This window comes from Sarcophilus harrisii, chromosome 2 (assembly GCF_902635505.1).
Source record: "Sarcophilus harrisii chromosome 2, mSarHar1.11, whole genome shotgun sequence".
NCBI classification, from domain to species: domain Eukaryota; kingdom Metazoa; phylum Chordata; class Mammalia; order Dasyuromorphia; family Dasyuridae; genus Sarcophilus; species Sarcophilus harrisii.
In genome coordinates, this window is record NC_045427.1 from 525,948,488 (window position 1) to 525,969,839 (window position 21,352).

General features: G+C 34.8%; 1 protein-coding gene across 5 annotated transcripts in view; it reads left to right on the forward strand.

Annotated features, from left to right (window-relative positions):
* Positions 1 to 21,352, forward strand: part of RORA (RAR related orphan receptor A) — an 854,973-nt gene that overhangs the window by 800,865 nt on the left and 32,756 nt on the right. The gene's annotated exons all lie outside the window — the stretch shown is intronic.

Genomic DNA, 21,352 nt, shown 5'->3' on the forward strand with positions numbered 1-21,352 from the left:
ACCATATTTTAGGAAGGAGACAAATGAACTAGAGAACTTCTAGTAGGGAGTAGCCAGGATAATGAAGGGCCTTGAGATCCTACTGTGAGTTTTCAGTTGAAGCAAGAAACTGATGTTGATGCTGGGGGAGAAGAAGAGACCAATAGTTATCTTCAGGTATTTGAGGAGACTGATACTGGAAAAGAAGTTATTTTCTTTTACTTCCCTATCCCAGCCTGGAGAAGAACTAGGAGCAATGAGTAGAAAGCTGTCATTGATTTCTCTTTGCAGAGATAGTTTTCCAGATTATGTTTCCCTGTAAATTATAATTTATCATTATTGTTTAGTCATTTTTTTCAGTGGTATATGACTCTTCATGATCCCATTTGAAGTTTTCTTGGTAAAGAAAACACTGCCATTTCCTTCTTCAGATCATTTTGCAGATAAGGAAACTGAGGTAAAAAGGGTAAAGCGATTTGCCCAAAGTCACATAGCTAATAAGTGTCTAAAGCCATATTTGAACACAGGAAGACTCATTTTCCTGATGCCAGGCCTGGCATTCTATCTCCTATGTTATCTAACTGCCCCTATAAATAACATGCGAGTCTATTAAATTATTTATGACCTTATTTGATTTGTTTTTATTATAAAATCCCTGACATGCCCGATTAAACCCCAAAGTTCTTTTAATCTTGCTTTATTGTGATCTAACCTTGTATCAGTACTAAAACTTTTACCCCTTTCTATTATATTCCTTTCCCTATTATAACATTTGACAAGAAGGAAATTTAGGTGTAATGTAATGAAGAAAAACTTCTCAAGAATTAGAGCAATCTCCAAATCAACTGTGGAGCAATCTCCAAATCAAATGTGATGACTTGGGAAGTATTGGGTTTCTTATCACTCATTATCTTCCTACAATCTGGTTGATTTATTAGCAATATTGTTAAGGTAATATTTATTCTATTGTAGTAGAGTTAGAATTTGAGCCTGGGTTTTCTGACAAGAAAATCTATTATTCTTTCAACCTTTCCAACTGCTTTCTTTTCCTTACTCTCAAAGAGTTTAAAGGCACCAGGAGGAACAGGGCCATTTTGCCCTATAACACCACAGCAAACCCTCTTTAGGCTGTATTTGAAGTGGGGCAGGCCAGTTAACCAGAAGAGCTTGCATCCTTCCTTCTGCTTTGTGGCTGTCATAACTATTCTCCAGTTGCCAAATATAGTTGAGGGCATCAGTAATGAGATCAGGGAAATGTCAATTGATGTCCATGGGGCCTACGCAGCTGAAACTGACAGTTTGGGTAGTTTGAACATATTTTACATAGGTAACCAATGGTAACTGCCTGATAATTCAATAATAATTGGTAATAAACACTTCAGTGTAGATATTAGGTGTTGTCCTAAATGTAGGGCAGAATAAAAGCTGTATACAAAACTCTCTTGTTCCTGTGATTTGTAAATGGAAAAAATGAGATCCAGAGAAGTGACCTGCCCTAGACCACTCAGATAGGTACTTACAAAGCCATGATTCCATGGGTGATAGGATAAGAGATCAGGAGCTAGAAGAGATCATGAAGTCCAACCCTGTCAGTTTATAGATAAGTAAAAACGAAGGCACCAAGAGACTTTCTTGGATCCCACAGTTGGTAAAGCAGATGCTAAGTTGGCTGTACAATAAAGTAGAAAGGGGAGAAATGAATAATGAAGTTTATTTTGAAGCCAGTTTATGAGAAGTTTTCACTAACAATCGTGTTTAATTCCAGAGGTAATATGAAACCGTTGAAGTTTGTGAGCAACAAAGTTATATGTTCAAACTCATACTTTAGGATTATCACTAGGCAGCTGAGAGGAGGATGGATTCATTCCTCTACAGGTGGTACTCTTAATTTTGCTGGACTTTCTCTACAGTGCCTGAAGAGATATTTTCACACTTATATTCTCTCTTTGGAAATGTCTTCTGTCCTGATTAGCTGGTTTTTCCCAGAACCTTCATTTCAAAGAGGTGACCCAGACCAATTGTATCTTTATTCTGCTCTAAGATACACTCTCGACTATCCCCAACTATCTCTCCAATGTTGTTATACAATGCTGGATACTTTCACCTCCTTCCTCCTTTTCTGCCTCCCTTTTAGCACTTTTATAAGGTCCTGGAAGACAATGCATGTATTTTTTTCTGCTTGTGTTTGTATTCCCGCAATCCAGCTTTGTGCCTAATATATAGTAAGTGCTTAAATGTTTTGACTTGAACTGGAATAGGAAGAACAATTAATTAGGAGGCAACTGCAATAAGTTCAGACAAGACATGAATGAGGGCTTACAACTATGCTTTAAACTACGTGAATTGAGAGAAGGGGGGAAATGTAAATGAATTTGTGGAGGAAGAAATTATAAGATTTGACAACCTATGAGGTTTGTGAGGTAGGATGCAAGGATTGGGGTAGGGTGCCCCCAATGGTAAGGGGAAGTTTAGAGAAATAGTGTTTTAATGAGAAAAAAACTGATTTGGGACATTAAATATATTGGATTTCAGATGCTTATATCCCTTTCAGAAAGTTCAGTAGGTGATTGCTGATGAGGGATTAAAGATTAGGAAAAATACTAGGTCAGAATATATAGATGCTAGAGCCTTTTGCATGGAATAATCAAATCTAGATAAGATGATACAATGCCTGAAAGAATAGAAAGAGAGAAAAGAAGGGTCTAGACCAGAGTCTTGGATACAATCATGGTTAGGGGATGGGACATTATATACAGCAAAGTAGACTAAGAAGGAACAAACAGTAGACAAACAAGCAAGATAGAACAGTGTTGATTAAAAAAAAAAAAAAAAAAAAAAAAAAAAACAGAAGAAAGAATTCAGGACATGGACAAGTTGGTCCCCCGTGACATGTTGTAGAAAAGTCTAGGAGGATAATGATTAAGACAAGACCAATGGGTTTGGCAAATAGATCACTGGGTATCTTTAGAGAGAGCAGTTTCAGTTGAATGATTTTAGATTTCAGATTATAAAGGTTTGATAAGTATGGGAGAGGAAATGGATGCAGGATCTTTTTTTTTTTTTTTTTTTTTTTTTAAGAGGGTTAGCTGTTAAAGCAAGAAGAGAAAGAGGATATTAGTTTAAGGGGATAGAAGGATCAAATGAAGGTTTTAAAAAGGATGAATTTGACCAGGGCCTCTTTGTAGGAAACAGAAAATGAGTCAGAAGACAGAGATTGAGTATTGGAGGATTGTGGACAGTTGGAGGATTGGAAGACAATTGGATGATTATGGAGGCATTCTGCCAAAGAAGAGAGGGGAGGTAAGGATAAGCAATCAAAAGTACAAGAAGAAAGGAAAATTTTGGTGAAGTGAAGGACCATGCTTTCATCAGAGTTTAAAAAATGAGATAATAGAAAATATTATAGAAGAGTACTTCGCGCCTTCCTTTTGTTAATTATCTCCTATTTATCCTATAAATAGTATGTTTGTTTTTATTTATTTGTTTCCCCCTTTAGATTGTAAGCTTCCTGAGGGCAAGTACCATATTTTGCCTCTTTTTGTATCGATGGCATTTAGCACAGTGCCTGGCACATAGTAGACACTTAACAAATATTTGATTGATTGATTTATTGATTGAAAAAAGGGGAGCTTTTTTTTTTTTTCCAATAAAGTAAGAAAAGACATAATAGAAGCAGGAAAAGAGTAAGTTTGGAAGATTTGATTTGGGGGATATGATGGACAATGAATTGAATCCTTCCCTAATCATAGGACTTTTAGCACTAAAGTGCTTATAAGGGTAAATATTGTTTTGAAAAAGTTAAAAAAAGATAGAAAGAAAATAGATTTGTGACATTCATGTGTCCTTTTATGGATACCACTATTGGTTCAAAGCAACAGGGAATTCATTATTTGAGACTTTTGAGGAGGGAAAAAAAACAAACAACCCAAATATAGGGTAATTGTAAATAAAGCTTTTGACTTAAAGTGGTTCATTTTAAAGAAAAAAAAATTTTGCTTCACATTCATATAATAATACTACTTTTCTCTTGTCCTAAAAAATGTATTTTTTTTTTAAAGAATTTGCTTTGCTTTTATTAAAGCCACAGTATTAAAATATAAGCAAAGTTACAGGTAAATATGTAAATAGTTCTAACTTAGCAGCCATCTGGATACATATGCCAGGACCAAAAATAAAGAGCAATTTAGTTAATTAAATTTTTATACTGAACTTTGGTAAGAACATTTTAGCTTATTTGTCCTCCCTCTTTAAAGAAAATAGCAATTATGTATTTACAAATTGAAAGTCTTAACAGTTTATTTTAACTACTCTTCTCTGTCACATCTTCCTCCTGACTGCAGTGACACCTACTGGTTTTTAGATATTTTTATCTGTAAACAATCCTGCCTTTTCATTTTCTTGCGATATATTAAAATCACCTTTAATCATACAATCAAAGTTCAGAATGAGAAGAGACTTTGAAACTCCATCTTCCAACTTATTTTATATTCCTGCATTTTATAGATGAGGAAATTGAGGCTAAGAGTTTTGCCACAAATCACACAGCTATTTTAATGTAACAAAGTTGGTTCTAGAACTCAGTTCTGCTGATTCTTAGTCTAGTTGTCTTTCTACTTTAACCATGTTGCCATTCCCATGCTTAGCTTCTGCCTCACTCTCTTGTCCATATCCTCTTACTACCTGTTACTTTCAGAGGAACCAACCTAAATGTACTTGATAGCTAATGTGTATCTTGATTTAGGAAGTAAGTGACTAATGTTATTCTAAAACCCTGTAGTCTTCTTCTAAATTGGAATAATTATGATTTGACTTCTTATTGGAAGCATCCATCACAAGACCAAACTGTCAAATCTCTTGTAGCCTGTATTATAAAAAGAAATTAAATGCCCTCTGCTTTATTCCTGTGAATTCCTTTCATTTCTAACTGTAATCATTGTTACATTCATCCTTCCTTAAGTTACAAAAACATGGAAATGTTCCAAGGGCTATGCCCAATCTCATTCTGGTGCTTAATTTTTTAAGTAATGCACATTACATAATTAAACATATGTTTAGCATTGATTAAGTCTTAATCAAAATATAATCTGCAAATGAATCAAGATAAGATTAATAGGGAAGGAGAAGGAGAGGTGATATCTATGTGATGTTTTTCATGAATCTGAATATCAGTATTAGTCTTTTGTGAACATAGATTATAGCCAATGGGTGATGTATAGAAGGAAACTGGTTCAAGATAACTCTTTGAAAAAGGAAATTGGATTGAGTAGCTATGAATTTAGGGAACTGTATTTTATTTTAAGACTTAAAATAGAAAAACTGTATACCTGCTATGCGTTTAGCCCCTATGTCTTCCATGCATGGTTTAGTTTAAAGTTCTCATTTGAGACTACACATTTAATGGAAAGTGAAAGTTCAGAGTACCCATACTGCATTATCATTAGTGGGAGAGTCAGGAAAAACTTACTTTGTCGTACAGCTTTTCATTCTCAATCTCAGTTCAATTATTTGCTGTGGGGAAAGTATTATTTCAGTTTCAAAAAATATGGTTTAATTATTCAAAATAAGTCTGTCAAGTTTTAGGCCTTGCCACGTGCTGTATGTGTTGCTTAGATATTGTAGGTTTACAGACCTGAAGAGCAGGGAAGCCGGTGTGCCACTAGAGAGGCAGTGAAGTGTGTAGGGCAGATAGAGAGCCTGTCTGGAAGCCAAGATAAACTAAGACTTCCCTCTGACACCTACTAGTGTTAGGAGACTAGGCAAGCCCCTTAACCTGTCAGACTTCTAGGCAACTCTCTAAGACTATAAGTACGAGAGAAGGTGTCAGGCTACTTGGGAGTAGAATTTCCTCACCTGGGAGTTCCAAGGCTAGTCCCTAAACTTGTAAGCCAGTGAACACCTTATTGAACTTAACTAGTGACTGCTTTCTCTCTTCCTCCTACCTCCAAGTGATATGGAGATATTATCATTGTTTCTCATTCAAAGTTACCCCCATTCTCATTGCTTCTAGGGAAATATGTCTTTTTTTTTTTTTTTTTTTTTTTTTACATTGGCAAAGCAGGTGTTAATCTGGAGGAAATAAATATTGGGCATCTTTGGTGTCATTTTGCCAACTAAAATGACCTGTCATTTTAAGAAGCTTCAGAACCATTGAATTAGGCTAACCTGCTTCCCATATACCTTCACGCAGAGTGCTATTATCACCAGGTAATTATCCTTTGATTTTAGACCGGATATCCTGGGGGATAATTTTTTTTAATATATGAAATTGGAATTATTTTGCAAGCTGTAGTCAATCATGAAATTCAGATCTGCTTATGTGAAAAATAGATAAAACCTACACAATTATATTTGTATTTAAAGAAGTTTTAGTCTGTTGTAAAAAAGTTGGCATGGAGTGATGAAAGCCCAGTCCTGAATCCACTGTTCTTACCTATTACAAGATGCGGGCTTAATATAAATGTAATGGTTTAAGAAAAAAGGAATTAGCTGAAAGAAAGATTGGTTGAATACTGATGATCATATGTAGAGATTAGAACAAATGCTGGGAATGGTACAATGTATGGTTTTTTCCACTGATACTCAGAATCATATAAGGGCTATAGATTAGAAAAGAAAAATGCCTCTCTCTCTCACACACACACACACACACACACACACACATCCTGGTAGTTAATGAAAGATAATAGATTGCATATTCTTGGTGATATGAAATATGACTAACTTCGAGGAACTTGAAAGAACATCTTGTTATGAAAATCTTCAAGAAACATAAAATGAAGAGAATTACCTTTATCATCTTAAGAGGATACTCTCCATCTTATAGTAGACCAAATCATCCTTTTATCTTTGCTCTATGTTTTGGCCAACAATTAAATGGAAATTATGCTACTGAGATTTTTTTTTTAAACACACAGATGTAATCAACATATGTCAACTCTAACTGTAGGAACAATACTATTTGCATTATATATCTTGCTAATGGTCAATGGTATGTCATTTACATAAAAGAGATAGCACATTCTTACTTGTTAATAGGTTAGTTGATTCTCTTTGCCAAAGTAGACTGCTGCTTACTGGAAAAGATAAGAATGAAGCATTTTTTTTCTTAAATTCTTTTTTCCTATTATTATAGTATTCTTTTGGTTTAGCATAATAGTATTCATTCACCTGGAAAATCAAAGGCGAAGATAGTTCTAGAGAGAATTGCAAGCCAAAAATGACTTGAAAGGCCAGAAATTCACACTGTTAAAATACTGAAGGTCATCCAGTCTTGCATCTACATGAAAAATCTCTCTCCTCTTTTGGCTTCTTGATCTGCCTGTCTGGGACTAAGGAGATGTTCTAAATGTCTTCATTTGAGGTTGTTGATAAAATTACATAGACTTCAAGGAGTGTGGGTCAGTTAGTTCTAAGTGACACAGTCTAGTAAAAGTAGCAACATGTGTTTTAGAGGACTAATAATCTGTTCCCATGGAAAGAACAACTGCTTATTCATAAAAAGACAAGTAGCCGCAAAAAATATGTCCAGCTAGCCTCATTCTTTAGTGATTTGTTGTACAAAAATGCTTATCCATTTCACCCTGTGAGATTCGAAGCAATGTTTTGGCTTTGTGTTGCAAACTTTTGTGGCTTTTTAAAATACATAAAGTAGATAAGTAAAAATTGTAAGATTTTAGCTGCTCAAATTTGCCCTTAGAAAATGTTTGTAAATGCTGTTTCCTCAAGATTTCTTTCCAAAGCAAACAACCCAACTTTAAAAACGAAGAAAACCATGATGACTGTAAGTTTCTTAATAATATTGTGATTATTATTAATAATAATAATAGGTTAAAAATAGGTAAAACTGACCTTTAAGATATGACTTTATGGCAAGGGAGTGGAAATTGAGTGGATGCCCATCATTTGAACAGTGGCTGAATAAGCTGTAGTTTATGAATGTAATGGAATATTATTATTCTATAAGAAATGATGAGCAGGCTGATTCCAGAAAAGCCTGGAAAGACTTACATGAGCTGATGCTAAGTGAAGTGAACAAAAGAACATTGTTCACAGTAATAGCAAGGTTATGTGATGATCAATTGTGATGAACTTGGCCCTTTTCAACAATGCAGTGATTCCAATAGACTTTGGATGAAAATGCTTTCTGCATGCAAAGAGAGAGCTGTGGAGACTGAATGTGGATCAAAGGATAGTATTTTTACCTTTTTGTTTGTTTTTTCTTTCTCATGGTTTTTTTTCCCCCTTTTGGTTTAATTTTTTTGCATGACATAATTGAGATGGAAATATGTTTAAAAGGATTACACCTGTTTAACCTATATCAGATTGCTTACTGTTTGGGGGATTAAGGACATAAGGAACAGAGGGAGAAAAATTTGGAATACAAAGTCTTACACAAACTATCTTTACATATATTTGAAAAATAAATTTCTCTTGAGAAAAAAAATTAAAAAAGGAAATGATCAAAAAAGTAACTTTAGACACTGAGAAGAAAAGGAATGATGTTTTAACATTTGAATAGAACCTTTCTTTATCAAAGGGCCAATCAGATTAGATATGAAAGAGGATTGGGCATATATATAATACCTATATCTCACAATTTAAAAGAATGCATTTTTCCTTATTTTTTTGTTTAGCACTGTGGTGGTGGCAGGTTCTTGATGTAAAAAAAGACTCGTGTTTCCACTGATGAAAACTAGCTATCTTGTGAATTCTTAAAATTTTTTCACACATTGGGTCAGATAATATGGCTTGTGGATCTGTTTGTGTTTCTATTAAGGATCTGGGGAGCCAACAAAGTAAAAAAATACCTAGTTAGCAAATGCAAATTACAGTACTGTGAATCTTTCTTCCCTTGTGGTAGAACCTGCTAGGGAGAGTAGGGACACAGCGTCCTGATCCTTGCCAAGAATCATTTGCCAAGCTTCCTAAAGCTTAGCGTTTATTTAGTGCTTTTCATCTTCAAAGAGCTTTACAAACGTTCATTAATCCTCACAACCTGCCTGGGAGGTAAGTGTTATTCCCATTTTATGGACTGGGGAAATGGAGGCGGTGTAAGGGACTTGCTTGAGGCCACACCGGGAGTTGTATCAGAGCCAACAACTTGTGTCTACCCCCTTGCTCCTCAGCAAAATATCCCATCTGAAATATTGATTAAAAAAAAAAAAGACTCCAGAGGCCTGTGATCCTTTTGTTGAATATAAGTTCTTTGAAGTCAGGGGCCAAAGATGTGGTGTGTATGTGTACGTTTCAGTGTCACTAACTCCTACAGAGAAAGTGCTTAATAAATGTTTGCTGTTGAATGGAATTAATATAAATGCTTAAATGTTTTTTATAGACCGACACTGGCTCCATCGTGGAAGAAAAGTTAGAAAACTCAGTAGCCAAAGCTGCTGAACAAATATTTACCCACCCCAGTACAAGACTCACCTGGAGCAATGGACTTGGGTTTCTAATACAACAATGTCTGTGTTAAGACTTTTGTGCATTGTCAACCTCTGAATCATTTCACACTTTTGAAGGCCCTTTGTTAGAACTATTGCTTTTCTACCCAGCAACCACCATGAAAATCTATTTTACTAGGAGTTCTTCAGCTACTTCAGATACCAAACCAATATTCCTTGGGGACAGCCCCAGAGTTACCAGAACCTAGTGTCTAGCACTATACTCCAAAACATTGTTGAATTAATAAATAGAATCCTTGTGGATAGTGTAGGTTTGAAGCAACCTGCTTTCTATGGATCCTCTAAACTTGAAGTCAGCTAAAAGCAGACTTCTGAGGGTAATTACAAATTTTAAATTACATGAAAATGAATCACAGAGCTAGTAGTGAAAGCCAGGACTTAACTCCAGATCTCCTGGCTCTTAGATTAAATATCACAGTTTCTATCCAAAGAAGATGCAAGCTATTTTACTAAAAATCTATTTTAACACCTATAAAGAATATAGTGTTACATAGTGGGAAAAAAAAATTGGTTCTTATTACAGGACTTGGCTTCAAATTCTATTTTTAATATTTACTACCTTTGTGACCATCTACCTGACATCATTAGGCCTCAGGTTCCTCATCTGAAATGAAGGGACTGGACTAGATGAAATTCAGCTATGTTGGGAGTAGACTTAGCTTGGATTATTTAATTAGTGAATATTTATTAAACATCTGTTCTATGAGTCAAAACCTTTGAACAATTAAAGTTAAAGTTATATTGCAATGGGTTCCTGGGATTAGGATGAGGGGAGGAGAGATGGAATATGAGATTGAGAAATCTTTCCTGGAATCTGAGAATAAATTTAGATACTTATTTTTTGGCCATTGTTCACCTTGAGACAGGAAAATAAACTAAATGACCTCTGACATATATTTCTGGCTTTAAGCAAAGATTGGGGAGGAATGTAGTTTAATCCCTGAGTCATGTGACTTTCACCAGCGTCTTTGCCAATTCTTAGGAACATAGAAAAAAGTTTCTATTACAGGTTTGTTTAGCTTATTTAGCCCCAATCTCACTAGATTATTGTAAGGATCAATGTAAAGCTCTTAGCAAGGGTCCTGCATAAATTTAATAATTTAATAGGGCTTTCTTGAAAGCTTGTTCTAAATGCTTGTTTCCCTCATTTTGTAATTTTATGCTATTTATGAATAGAACCTATAATAAACACATCTCTTGTTCATGTGTTTTTTAGAATAATTTTGTAATGAAAAAGGATTTGTAACAAACTTGTCCAGGTTGTAATACCGATAGCTTTCAAAATCAATCTAAAAAGAAATGCTAAGAAGAGCTAAGAAATGACAGAGAAGAACTTGAAATCAATATTAGCAAAGTTGGTGAGCCAAAATTCTAACCCTTCTATCTGAGGCCAGTGGCCTGCTTTGAAATTGGTTCTGACATTCCTAAAATAGAGGGTCATAGTGTACGCCAAAAAAGAATCTTATAGCCTCAGAACTTTCACTGACTCCTAGAAGTTATATATTACTAACCCAAATATAAGTAGAATTGACACCTGCCCCATTTTTACATAGGATGCATAAATTGCTAGCCTTTGATCAAAAAAAAAAAAAAAAAAGGCTGGACAATTTATATGAAATCTAAGATATCATAGCTCATATTCCCAGGTGAAGCTAGCCCAACTTCTAGTGAACAAAGTTACATAATCAAGAGAAGCACTTGGGAAAAGAAGTTCATTCATACTTCAGTCACTCATGGCAGTGTCCAGTAATCATGACAGAGGAATTTAAAGGAGGCAGCTGAGAATTGAAAGAACATAAAAATGCCCCACTTTCTTAGGGTGATTAGTATTACCTAAAGAACTAACCCAAAGGAAATATAAGTGGTATCTTCAACAATAAGTTTCTACTTCAATTAATCAAACTAATGGAAAATGTGGTTGCAAACTTTTTTCTTTTTGCATTTTTGATATGGAAGTTACATTAGAGATAATTTACAAACTCCCTAATTTTGCAGATGAGAAAAAGTGAGCCCCAGAAAAGTTACAAGGATAGGTGAAAGTCACATAGCTAATAATTACCAGTTTTGGGGTTCAAATTCAGGTCCTCTGATTTTACAACCATCAGTCTTTCCATTCTGCCCCTCTGCCTTTCCAAAGAAAATCTTACCATGTAGTAAGATTATATTGATAGAAAGTTACCTTAAGAATACATGGTGTTATCATTGCAAAAACATTAATTGTTCATACAGTCTGTTGTTTCAAAAGCTGCCCCTAAAAGTTAAGCTGATTTTTAAAATGTACTGGGGCTTTTATGCCAATCTCACAATATCTAAACAAAAAACTGTCTCCAAAGAGAGATATTCTTTTTCTCTCAGAAGGATAACTAAATGAGCCTTTAAGTAAAATGCTAAATGAATGACTAGCCAGATGATCATTTAATTAATTACTTAAATTTAAGGATTTCCTGAAGCTCCACTGCCACTTGTTGGCAGCACCTTGAAACTGCAAAAATATAAACTCCAGGTGTGAGGAGCTTGCTGATGTTACTGAGACCATAGAAGAAAAAGCAAATTATTTAGGTAATGAGGCTGAAAATATGGGAGAATTAGAATATTGAATAGTAGCATTGTTTGTTGTTTTAATTCCCTTCATGATCACATGTGCTTCTTCAAATGTCACATCACAATATCCTTGTTTATTGTGTTGAATATGAATGAGACCTAATTTAATCAATATATTTGTGAACATTGATGGTGTTTTCTGATAGAAATCTCTTGCCTTTAAAGAAGAAGCTGGATGACTTTGTAATGGTTGGTATATAGTAAATATGTAATAAGTGCTTTAAAAAATTCATTTATGTATGGATTAAAAAACATGTTCAGGTTAACTTGAGAAAACAATATTTGGCCTGGAAGGGATAAGTAAACTCTTTGTATTCTATAAACTACTGTATAGATATATAGATATAGTATACTACTGTACCAGATTCTGTAATTTAATATATTCAGTATACTTTATTTAACCATAAATTTAATGTCTGCTTAGGTGAAAAATGAGTAGGATCTATTGAGGGATGTGTGTGTGTGTGTGTGTGTGTGTGTGTGTGTGTGTGTGTGTGTGTGTAAAACATAATATAAATAATATATATTTATACATATTATTACATATAGTATAAACATAATATAAAAATATAAAAAAATATAAAAATTCTGTTCTGAAAAATAAACTTGAAGTGATGAAGGTAGAGCACTAATACAGCTCTTTCTTTCAAAAGAGCTTCACACAAATGTGATTGTAACACAACTCTGGTGAAATCATTTTGGGAGGAGGGGAAGAAGAAAATATGTGTTCTGAACTAGTGATTTCTTTGTTTTATTGTTTTCTGATGTCTTGTGAAGTCATTAGCTTTCACTTGCCCAATTGTAATTTTTAAGGAATTATTTCTTCAGTGAGTTTTTGTACCTCCTTTTCTATTTACCAAATTTTGTTTTTTAAGGCATTTTCTTCATTATTTTTCTGTGTATGCTTCTTGTATGAAACTATTAATTGTCTTTTCACAATTCTTCCTTTGCTTTTGTTCCTTTCTTTTGTTTTCCCTCTGTCACTCTTACTTGATTTTGAATAGTTTTTTTTAGCTCTTTCAGAAATTTTTGTTGGGTATGTGTCCAGTTTACATTTTTCTCTGAGGTTTTGCTTATAGTTGTTTTGACTTAATTGACTTCTTCTGAGTTTGTGTCATGTTTTTCTCTGCCATCATAGGTTTTTATAATCAGATTCTTTTGTTGTTTGCTTATTTTCCACCCTATTTCTTGATTTAGAATTTTATATTAAGGTTGGGATCTGTTCCCCATGGGTAGGATGGGATGGAAGCATCAGAGTTTTTTGTGCAGCTGTTTTCAGGGCTAATAATGGGGAGTTAGAAACTTTTGGTGATTTCAAGGTCATGTGATCTAGGAAGAGGTGTAGCCCCTGCTCTTCTTAGTTAGGAAGGACCCCTGATCCTTTGGGCTTCCACTCCCTTGATCAAAAGTGTTCCTTCCTGCCCTTGAACTATGACCCAGAGAAGGATGTAGGCAATGGAGGTACCAAATAGCATCTGGTCCTGCATCTGATGCTTGCACAGGTCTCCCCTGTGGTCTCTTTCTGACCACTTACCAGGTCCTTTTACTGTCTTTTTCTTGGGAGCTCCTAAAGCTGCTGCCGCCTCTGTAGGCACCACTTAGTCCCACACCTGGTGTTTCATCCATGTAGGATGCCAGTCTCTATCCCATGTCATAGATCCATCCTTCTGAATACCTACGTTATCTTGGGCTAGGAGGATGTCTCTGTCTGACCTCTTGTTAGCTCTCAGTCCAGCATTCACTCCAAGGCGTTATTTTAAAGCTGCTTGGAGGGCTTGGCTGAATGCTTTCTCCAGTCCAGCTCTTTGCTCCCCTCAGAAACTGGACTCATCATTTCACAAATGTAGAGAACATGGAACTCTCTCTACTGTTGTGCATGTCAGCAGCCATTTCGCATGTAATGGGTTTATAGCCTTGCCTGAAGCTTTGAGAAGTTAAATGATTCTCCCAGGCTCACCCAGTTACCATGTATCAGAGATGGCACAAGTCAGGTTTTCCTGACTTCGAGTCCAGCTTTAACACTGTCATTCTTCCTCTGGGTTGTGTGTGTGTGTGTGTGTGTATACATATGTATATATATATATATATATATATATATATATATACACATACATATATGTAGGGGGTTGGGGGCACATATATGAACGTATGTATTACTGTTAAGCTGAAAATTTAAACTGTGGAACCAAGAATGTGCCATTACAAGAATGCCTAGTGTAGATATGCACTTCCTCAGTGACTTCTTGAATGAGAATGTCCCTGGGCCAAATAGATCCTCAGTGACTTCTAGAATGAGAATGTCCCTGGGCCAAATAGATCCTCTACTTTCTAACACCTGGAATTAGTTGAGATAAAACCTCCAACACATTACCAGTGGGGATGGAAAAATAGTATCGTAATTTGTTTGGTTGGTTTTTTGAGGTTTTTGTCAACATGATTAACAAGGAAATATATTTTGCACAATTTCACAGTGAATAATGTATATTACTTGCCTTCTCAGATGGAGGAGGGGTGAAAGAGAAATAGAAAATTTGGAATATAATTTTTTTTTAAATAAATGCTAGACTTCTCGTGCTAAGATAGTGGAATAAGGAGGACCTCTCTGAATCCTTCCCAAATTTCCCTCCAAACAACTAAAAACCTGCCTCATAATTTATCTGAGAGCAGAGAAGCTCTCACCAGGGTTGGAGTGAGATCCAAGAACAGCATTGACAGCCATCCTCACAGTAGAGGCCTTGTAGCCAGGCTCCAAGCCTGAGGTAATATAATCTCCTCCAGGACCAACCACCAGAAAAACTCTGTTATCCAGTACTCCAGAAGCAAGGCCCCATCCCTGGAGCAGGGTTGGAGGGGTTGCCAGTGGGGAAGTCCCAGCCCACCCCCACCCCACTATACAAATCTGAAAGGAAGACTACCCTCCAGAGATAGCAAGTGGCTAAACCTCAGAAGTCCATGAAAGCCAATAGTAAAACCAGGAACCCAAAACAAAAAGCTTCGGATAGTCTATGATGAGAGTCCAGTTCCCACATAAAATCACCAAGACAGACAGACAGACACACAAGTATAGAAAGTTACTATAGTGATAGGGATGATCAAAGCATAAACTTAGAAGAGGATAACAGTGTTATAAGGACTACATTGTGAAGTCTCAAAAAAATGTAATTTGGTCTCAGGCCCAGAAAGAATTCCTGGAAGAGTTTAAAAAGGATTTATTAATAAGCAAATTAGAGAAGTAAAAGAAGAATTGGAAAAAGAAATGAGAGTGATATAAAAGAATTATGAAAAAAAGAATCAATAGCATGGGAAAAGGAAGTATTCACTGAAGAAAAAAAATTCCTTAATAATTAGAATTGAAAAGGAAGAAACATTATGACTCAATGAAATATCAAAATACAATAAAACAAAATCAAAAAGGAAAAAGAAAACATGAAATATCTCATTGGAAAAACAAATGACCTAGAAAATCAATCCTAGTGAGATAATATAAGAATTATTGAACTACTGAAAGCCGTGATTCCCACCACCTTAAACACCTCCCCCACCCCTCCCCCCACATGGGCTGGACAACATCTTTGAAGAAATGATCAAAAAAAACTGACCTGATATATTAGAATCAGAGGGCAAATAGAAATTGAAAGAATCCACTAATCATTGCCTGAAAGATATTCCAAAATAAAAACTCCAAGGAACATCATAGAAAAAGCAACTGAACAAGGAAAAAATTGAAGAATTTAGAATAGATGATGAGAAAATGAAATTATTTCTTTTCGCAGATGATATGATGTTACACTTAGAAAACTCTTTGAGAATCAATTAAAAAACTACTTGAAATTATTAACAACTTTAGTGAAGTAACAGGATACAAAATAAACCCACATAATTCTTCAGCGTTTCTACTTATTGCCAACAAAATTTTGCAGCAAGAAATAGAGAAAATTCATTAAAAATAAATTCTGAACAATATAAAATACTTAGGAGTTTACCTGATAAAACATACCCAGGAATTATATGAACACAAGTATAAAAAAAATTTCACACAAAGTCAGATCTAGACAATTGAAAAATATTAAATGCTCATGGGTAGAACAAGCCAATATAATAAAATAAATATAATAAAATAATAAAAATGACAGTTCTATCAAAATTAATCTATTTAATGCCATGCTAATCAAAGTATCAAAAATTATTTCATAAAGCTAGAAAAAACAATAGCAAAATGCATCTGGAAGAACAAATGCTCAAGTAAATCAATGGGGAAAAAAAAGCAAAAGAAAGTCATCTAGTCATAACACATCTCAAACTATATTATGAAGTGGTAATTATCAAAACAACATGCTACTGGCTAAGAAAAAAGTGATGTCTCAATGGAATATCAGGTACAGATTACCTCATAGTGAATAACTACAGTAGTTTAGTGTATAATAAACCCAAAGATCCAAGCTTTTGGAAAAAAAATATCATTATCTGACCAAAAACTGCTTGGAAAACTGGGAAAACAGCATAGCAGAAAATAGATATAGACTAACATCTTTTTCATTTTCTTGATTTTTTTCCTTTTATTTGAATCTTCTTGTACAAAATACACAATAGGGAAATGTTTTATATAATTGTACATGTATAGCCTGTATCTGATTACTGCCATTTCAGAGAGGGATAGAATTTGTAACTCAAAACAAAAATGTTTTAATGTTTTTTTTTTTAATTAATGAATACTAAAAATAGGTATCACATTATTTCTTTTTTTCTTTTTATGTAATTGCTTTATCCCCAGACACTGCCTACCTCAATTCATTTATCACAAGCTGTCCCTTATGAATCAAATTGGATTGTTCTAAAATAGCATGTTTTATATCTGATCAAAATTACTCATTTAGTTATTTTACACATCTTCCTGACATGACTTGCTCAGTTCCCTCCATTTTTATATATGTGTAAGTAAGGGGTCTGTGATCAGTTTTTATATGTCAGGAGGAGATAGCATGATTCTTAGGAGAATGGAGTTGACAAGCAGTGTGCTTGTCTATGGCTTCAGGCAACCTTTACAGAAGCGTGAATTAAATGACCACTGTTAGACAGTAGCAGAATCACAGAAACTAGGGAATGAGAACCTGATTTTTTCCTTCTGTTAGCAAATGTTGCTCTTCAGAGATGTTCTAGTTTAATCTTACTAGTTTCTTGTTTTTTGCAGTTCCTCTTCTGCTATTTATGACATGATACACAAAAGTTCAATTTCATGATACTGAAAATTGCAAATAACACAGGTTACTTAAGTGGTAACCTGCAGATATAAAGAAGACTAATGCCTTTGGGGCATTCAAAGTAGAGTTCAGTACTGGTACAGAAAAGTCAGTGCACAGATTTTAAGTTTTGCTAATTGCAATCTTAAACATTTCATAATCCAGTATATGGAGTTTATGCTGTGTGCAAACAAATGACATCACTATGAATTCATATCTGAAGCTTAAAAATAAAACAAAATGTAATGATTATATAAGAAACTCATATTCATTTGTTTCAGATGCCTGCAACAATTGCCAAATCTGTCCAAGGATACTGAGAAGGAAATTCTACATGTCAAAGTTTAACAAAAGTCCTCTTTCCTTAGGAAAAACTACATCTTCCAAAGGCAGCAGCTTCTCCTTGGAATCCAATCTCTTTACTAGCACCTATTAAAAGAAGTCATCAAGTGCAGATTAGTAACATCCATCAAAGGAGCTATGATCTCATTAATGTGGGTTCTCCCTCCAGCTCTACAGAGCACAAGCAGTCCACTTCTTCTCACCCTATGTGACTCTTCTCCATGTCATCTTATAAATCTTTTCTAGGGGATCTGTTTCCTAGTGTTACCATTTATAATACACAGGTTGTCCATCTGTTTTTTCCTTTCATTAACATGAGCAACTTTCTTTTCCAATCACAAATATTTTGGATGATATTATTAATGTCACTTCTTGCATGTAATTTTTAGTAGTAATATATCATAGCCTATATTTGCCTACTTTCTGTCTCTTCATTGTGCTTTGAGTCACCTGCAGCTTTTATTCTTGACAGATTGTGATATTCTGTGACTTTCAGCCATGCAGTCACTGCATGAGCATTACTATTTAAAGGTGGGGATTTTTTGGTTTAGAGAAAAGCTTAAGATTTTTAAACTCACTGTACAGTTTCCCATATGGAGCCCAGCTTATTCCTATCTGATAATATATGCCACTTAGGGTCATGGAATTTCATATTTAGAAGGGATCTCATCTAGGTCAACCCATGAACAAAATAACAAAAATTCCCCACCACAACATCCAATCATTGACTGTCCATTCTTGGCTTGAAGACTTTCCATAGGGGGAGCTTGTTTCTTCTCTAAGCAGTACATTCCACTTTGGATAGCTCTCTCATTGTTCGAAAATGTTTGTCTATTATCAGCTTTTATTTTGTTAGCATCTTCTATCCAGCATGGGGCAGTGGGAAGAATATGGAGTCTGGGGAGTCTCCATCACTGAACACCTGGGTAATGCTCAGTAATATGGAAGATAACAATTAAGCCACTTAACATCTCTGAGCCTCGGTATCCTTATCTGGAAGTTAGACTAGATTTCCTTTAAGTTCACTTCTAGTTTATAATCTGTGATCTTAATTTTGCCTTCTACGTGTCACATAGAACACATCTAATTCTTACTCTTCCATATGACATTTCTTCAAATATTTGAATATAGTTATTATTTACTTCCTGCCATCTATCTTTTTTCCCCAATTTACTCTTTTCTAAGCTAGATATCCCAAGTTTTTTTTTTTAAACGAATTACTATATGGCATGGTTTCAAGCTTTTCACCATTCTTATTATCCCTGTAGATATTCTGGAGATGATAAATGTCCTAAATGGTGACATCTAGAACTGAACACTATATTCCAGATTTGGCTGATGAGCTCTGTATATAACTTCCTTATTCTGGATCCTTTATTTCTCTTATACTACCTCAAATCACATTAACTTTTCCATAGTCACACCTTCCTATCAATACTGAACTTGCAGTCCACTAAAACCAGTAATGAATACAATTCAGCAAGCATTTATTAAAGGCCTATTATGCTCTGGCCTTTGGGATATAAAGACAAAAATAGCCTCTGTCTTGAAGGAGCTTACACTACTTGAGGGAAGACAACCTGGACACATAAATAAAAATGAAATCTAAACAAATGAAAGATAAAGTACTTTAAGGGGTAAGACACAAAGGATTGAGGGAATTTAGAAAAACCTCCCAAAGACTGAGCACATGGATTGAGACTTGAAAGTAACTAAGGGTTCCAAGAAATAGAGATAAGGAAGGCAAGTATTCCAGACACGGGGATCATCCAGGGAGATAAGCAATAGAATTCTATCAGGAACAGCAAGGAGCCAGTTTGGTTGGAACTTAGAAATTCATGAGAGAAATAATATGAAATCAGCCTGGAGGGAAAAATGATTAGAAGCTATATTGCAAAGGGCCTTAAAAGACAGAGAAGTTTGTGTTTTAATCTTAAAGGAAGCTTCTTAATGGGAAGGGGGGGACGGAGGATGGCAGGGAGGACACGGTTGTTGGAATAGCCCAGGAGTGAAGTAATAAAGTTCTGAGTTAAGGTCGTGCCCATAGAAGTAGAGAAAAAAAGATACAAGAAGTGTTTTTGAGGTAATATCAACAAAGTTTGACAATTGATGGATGAGATAATTGGAATGATGTGTGAGAAGGAAGAGTTAATGCTGGTACCTTGACAGAAATAAGGGGGTCAAGTAAGCTTGGGGACATAGTAGTGTGAAATGCTTTTGGGACATCTAGGTAAAGATGTACAGTTAGCAATTGTAAATATGGGATTGCAGCTCAGGAAATAAATATTTGAAATTGCTATCTGACCGCACCTACTCTATCTTGTACATGTGAAGTCATTTTTTTTTTCAACTCGAGTAGAAAACCTTAAAGATTTGTTCCTAGATAGCACAGTGGAAAGAGCACTAGTTGTGAAGTCAGATCCTTACTTCAGATATTTGCTAGCTGTGTGAACCTGTGTAGGTCCCAAATATCTATCTGTCTCAGTTTCCTCAACTGTAATAATGGCACCTACCTGACAGGGTTGTTATGAAGACATAACAGTACAATTTCATAAATAGTGCATTCTAAATCTTCTTGTTTTTTACTTTGTTGTTTATTTAACTAAACTCTTAGGTGGATGTGGACCTGCTTTAAGAAGCTTTGCAGTGTACCAGTGCTAGGTAGCATCAGCACAAAATCATACGCAGATGGTTTTAGTTCTTTCACAGAAATAGTTAGGTCACAGTGGAGAGTAGCATAGGCACCCTGATTCAAGGAGCCTCATGTGACTTGGAGAGAAAGTATTGTAATAGTACCTAGTTTCTATTTTTTTCATCTAAGTGGTAGAGGGAATAAAATGCTGGACCTGCAGTCAGGAACAACTGAATTCAAATCCAGCTTCAGATATTCCCTAGCTCTGTGACCCGGGTCAAATAATGTAAACTCTGTTGGCCTTCATTTCCTCAAATATAAAATGGAAATAATGATGGCATCCATCTCCGAGGATTGTTGTGACAATCAAATGAGATGCATTTAAAGCACTTAACACTTGGCAAATAGTAGATGCTATATAAATGGTTCTTTCCCTCTCTCACCTTCCCCTATAAAATAAAGGTATTTGTATCATTTACCTCATAAGGTTGTTGTGAGGCTCAAATAAAATTTTTAAAATATGCAAAAATCATTTAAGTTTATACTATTATATATTAAATGGCTGTGAAAAGGTATTGTAGATGGTGTACATTTAGGTGGTGTGTGGAAAAAAATGTGAGACATGTAAATATATGTCATAGACATAGCATTTGATAATTAAAATCATGGATTAAGTTTATTGCAGGTGGTTACCATGTCTATATGCATTAGTAATATTTTATGCATCATTTTGTATATCATTTCCATTTCGTATGTGATCTTAGAAATTCTTTGAAACTAATGATTTTATTTCTTGGATTATTTTTGTGTCTTTAGCTACATACTTTTTTTAAAGGCATATTTTGTATCTTTTTGTGTTTAAGTATTTTGGCATAATATTTATTAATTACTTGGTTAATCTTCACGAGAGAGACATTTTTAATCACTTGACAAAAATCTGGGAACACCAAGCTAGAGAATCGGTTACTCATTTAAATAACCTAGTAGCTACTTGTCAGGATTCATCATTATTAAAAACATACAGAAAACTAACTTTCTGGCTAAAATATAGCATCTGATCTTCCACATAAATAAATTAACATTTAACACAGCAACATTTT